The sequence below is a fragment of the Triticum aestivum genome, chromosome 7A (assembly GCF_018294505.1).
Source record: "Triticum aestivum cultivar Chinese Spring chromosome 7A, IWGSC CS RefSeq v2.1, whole genome shotgun sequence".
NCBI lineage: Eukaryota > Viridiplantae > Streptophyta > Magnoliopsida > Poales > Poaceae > Triticum > Triticum aestivum.
In genome coordinates this window covers 406428925-406433770 of record NC_057812.1, presented here as the reverse complement: position 1 = coordinate 406433770, position 4846 = coordinate 406428925, and positions in this window count along the sequence as shown.

Genomic DNA, 4846 nt, shown 5'->3' with positions numbered 1-4846 from the left:
GGGTGCAAGTATTTGTTATTTTGTGTGTAGGTACTGCTAACAAGGTGTTGCGTGGTTCTCCTACTAGATTGATAACCTTGGTTCTTAACTGAGGGAAACACTTATCGTTATTGTACTGCATCATCCTCTCCTCTCCGAGAAATCTCAATGCAGCTCACAAGTAGCAGGAAGAATTTCTAGCGCCGTTGCCGGGGAGACATCATCAACATCTGTCAAGTACCATCGCATAAACTTTCATCTCCTTGAATTTACATTATCTGTGATTTGCCTCTAGTGTTCATCTCCCCCACTTCTAAAACATTTTCACAAAAATACAAAAATATTTTTTGTTTGCCTTTTTGCTTGTTTGCTTGCTTTGTCATGATGTCTCAAGAAAATACTAAGTTGTGTGATTTTTCCAATAGTAATAATAATGATTTTATTAGTACTCCAATTGCTCCTCCCGCCACTAGTGCGAAGTCTGGTGATATTAATGCCGCTTTGCTAAATCTTGTTATGAAAGAACAATTTTCTGGTAGACCTAATGAGGATGGCACGTCCCATCTTAACACTTCATTGAATTGTATGATATGCAAAAGAAATAAGATATGGATAATGATATTGTCAAACTAAAATTATTTCTGTTCTGACTATGAGATTGTGCTAAAACTTGGTTGACGGTGTCCTGGATAAGGGGGTACTAACCCAATCGGCCTACTCTCCTCGGGTTGGGCCGGCCAGCCCTCATTCATGGTCAATATGGACTCTAGAGGTCACATGTAGGAGACGTGTTGAAGACTGCCTCCCCCGAGGACTTGACGTATACTCCAAGATCTCTATCGCCGCCTAGCTCTTTGCTACCTACCTTGTAAACCCTAGATGCCCTTCCTGGCGTGTATATAAGCCATAAGGTTTAGCCTCTAGAGGACACATCTGTCGGCGTTCTGGGAACGGGGGTCCCCAGACTTGCCTGCCTGCGGCATGGCTCAAGTGGGGGCCCAGTGCAGCCCAGCTTCATCAGCTCAAACTCAAGACCCTCGCGATGGGCCATGCCCTGCGGGGCGGACGACAGGAAGCTTCCTCAAAAGCAGCCTCTTCAGGCAGGCTCGCGAGGAGGCAGAGAGATCAAGGCAGGGGCACCTCGCGAGGAGCCCGTGACGCAAGCCGTGACGATCGAGATCAGGCGGGCGCCAGGCGGGCGCCGGCCCGTGCAGTGTCCTTGTTTCCCCTTTGGTGCAAAGGGAGCAAGCACAGTCCAAGGCATCGGGCAAAGGTTACCATTCCGGTGCAATGAGACCAAGACCAGCAGAGCGGCAGGACGGAGGTCACCATGGAGCCCAAGACGGCATCATCACTAGTGCTTTTTGCAGCCGAAGACCACCTTTGGTCAGGATAACTTGTACTGGATGTTCCCCTTCAAAATGGCCAATTGTTGGCGCCCTTCCCGCTCACATTTTGGGAAGAGGACCAGGGCCTCTATAAGTAGGACTAGCCACCATAGAGGGGGATATCCGGACCAACTAGAACACACCGCACCAGCTCAAGAACAACTCTCGCGAGGCCGTTCTTCCCCTGTATTGTTCATCATCAACCCCTGAGGCAATCCACCACACCACACACTGGAGTAGGGTATTACACCACATCGGTGGCCCGAACCAGTATAAACCTCGTGTCCCTTGAGTGTTCTTCTTTCCAGCCTAGATTTCTTGCGAGCCATAGAAGCGCGAGTCAGTAGGGGAAAGATCTCCGTGCGCACCCCAGAGTTCGAACCTTAAGGGTTTATCGGAACCCGAAATCCGACGTTTGGCGCGCCAGGTAGGGGTGCGCCGGAGTTCTCCCTCTCGACGACTCGCTCTCCACCAACATCGCGTTTCGCCCTCATGGCGGACAACGCGCCGCCCGCTCTGGCAACCGATGTCGGCACTGGGGCTGGGGGGCTCCGAGCCTTGGCCCCCACCTTGCGACAGGGGCAGTGGCCGCACAAGTTCAAGCCTGAGATGCCGCCGTGCTACAACGGCGCGATGGATCCACTGGTTTTCCTGCTGGCGTATGAGGAGGCCATCCTCAAAGCCGGGGACGACGACCGGGTGATGAACAACTGGTTTCCCATGGCCCTCGCCGGTGACCAGTGCGCGTGGCTCCTCCACCTGCCGACGACTTCTGTGACCTCCTGGGAGGAGCTGCATGACCTCTTCCTCGCCCTTTATGCCGCACCAGTGCCGCCCGTCATCGCAGCTCTCCTGGGTGGCTCACAGGCACCACCCTCGAGCCACCATGTCAAGCCGTTCACCCGCCAGATCAGCACCGCCTCCAAGCACCGAGAAGCCCCCCCGGGCTGGGTGGCGCCCGATGCCGATCTAACCTTCGACTCGGATGATCACCCCTTCAACCCCATCGGTTCGGGCGCGCTCCCGATGCTATGCACCCCCACCATCTGCCAGGTGGCCGTCACTAGGACCCTCATCGACTGGGGTGCTGGCCTCAACGTGCTCTTAGTGGAGGCCTTCAGCCTCCTCCACGTGCCGCTAAACCAGCTTCAGCCTAGCAGGCCTTTCTCGGGTGTCGGAGTCGGTTCCACCGCCTCCTTGGGACAGATCCGCCTCCCAGTGACCTTCGGCACCTACGACAACTTCCGCACAGAGCTGATCGACTTCGGCATCGCCCCCATCGGCCTCCCCTACAATGCCATCCTCGGCTATCCGGCCTTGGCCCGGTTCATGGTAGCAACTCACCCGGCGTACAACCTCATGAAGATGCCCGGGAGTAGCGGCATCCTTACCGTGTCAGGAGACACAAGGGATGCGCTGCAGGTGCTCAGGCTTGCTTTCAGGGCGGCCGCGGTGGCGCAGCCCACCAGCACCGACGCCCTTGAGCCCAAGGGGGCTGCGCCGGCTAAAAAGAAGCAGTTGTTCACCCAAGACAAGGCGGAAACCAAGCAGGTACCGGTCGACGAGGACGGGTGTCGGTGTCAAAACCGGCGGATCTCGGGTAGTGGGTCCCGAACTATGCGTCTAGGCCGGATGGTAATAGGAGGCAGGGAACATGATGTTTTACCCAGTTTCGGGCCCTCTTGATGGAGGTAAAACCCTACGTCCTGCTTGATTAATATTGATGATATGGGTAGTACAAGAGTAGATCTACCACGAGATCAAGGAGGCTAAACCCTAGAAGCTAGCCTACGGTATGATTGTTGTATATGGAGTTGATTGCCTATGGACTACAACCCTCCGGTTTATATAGACACCAGATAGGGTTAGGGTTACATAGAGTCAGTTACAATGGTAGGAGATCTTGAACATCCGCATTGCCAAGCTTGCCTTCCGCACCAAGGAAAGTCCCATCCGGACACGGGACGAAGTCTTCAATCTTGTATCTTCATAGTCCAGGAGTCCGGCTGAAGGTATAGTCCGGCTACCCGAACACCCCCTAATCCAGGACTCCCTCAGTAGCCCCTGAACCAGGCTTCAATGACGACGAGTCCGGCGCGCAAATTGTCTTCGGCATTGCAAGGCAGGTTCCTCCTCCAAGTCCTTCATAGAAGATTGTAAACACCAAGAGTAGTGTCCGGTTCTGCAACATAAGCTTCCACATATTGCCATAGAGAGAATAATATTAACACAAATCAAATCTGCTGACGTATTCCGTAGTGCATCATCACACTACAGCCAAGTCCTTCACTCGAATCGGTTTCACTTTTCCACCTCAGCGTGTTTTGCGAGGTGGTTTCCTTGGCACGTCTTGTCAAAGCAGAGATCGTGTGCCCCCCTTTTACGGGATTCTCATCAATACGGACGTGGGTAACCCAATTGTGCCCGTTAGCATGTTTTCTCGATTAAAGGCGAGTCCCAAACGGTTACGGGGAGGGCTCCTGGTATTCAACCTCTTATAAAGAGACCAGGGCCTTACTCCTTTTCTCCAATCCCAAAACAAGTTCACCCGTCGCCTCGAGTTCCAACACTCTAGGCTCCAGATTCCGGGCACCTCAGACCTTCGACAATGTCCGGTTCCGACCTTCAAGGCCGATGGATGCCCTCCTCCGTCACGAAGGAGGACGTGCTAAAGTTGAGAGAGGCTAAGTTCTTGACCGCCAAAATTTCGCACAGGTTGCCTGCTCAAAGGCAGGCTATCCCCAATCCCCAGCCCGGTGAGAGCGTAGTGTTCGTGTCTCACTTCCTTCGGGGGTTAGGCTTCCCGATGGACCCCTTTGTGAGGGGACTGCTATTTTATTACGGGCTGGAATTCCACGACTTAGCTCTGGAGTCCATCCTCCATATCTCCTTGTTTATCGTTGTATGCGAAGCGTTCCTCCGTGTTACCCCTCACTTCGAATTATGGCTCAAGACTTTCAAAGTGGAGCCGAAGATGATCAAGGGACGGCACGCAGAGTGCGGAGGCGCTGTTATAAGCAAAAATGCTGATGCTCCATGGCCCGAGGGCTCTTTTCAAGAGGAGCTAGGCTTGTGGCAACGAGAGTGGTTTTATATCACCGCTTCCCGGAGCACCAAGTGGGTGGCACTTCCTGCCTTTCGCTCGGGTCCCCCACCATGGCTAGCATCATGGGTTAACAGAGGGTTAGATTGGGGTTTGCCCAAAGACGTGCCCCTGTTATAGGGCCGAATTAAGGATCTCTTGGAAGGAGACCTCAGCTTGGTCAAGGTGACGCAGGTCATGCTGATTCGCCGAATATTGCCCGGCAAATGTCGCCCCCTTCGCCTGTGGGAGTTTAATCCAGAGGGACCGCGAGCTCTCCAGAACCTTATGGGCGCAACTCCCGCGGAGATGTATATACTGTTCTTCAGATCACAAGAGATGAGTCCGTATTTAACCGAGGACGCAGGCCTAAGCTGCAATCGCCCGAATACTCAAG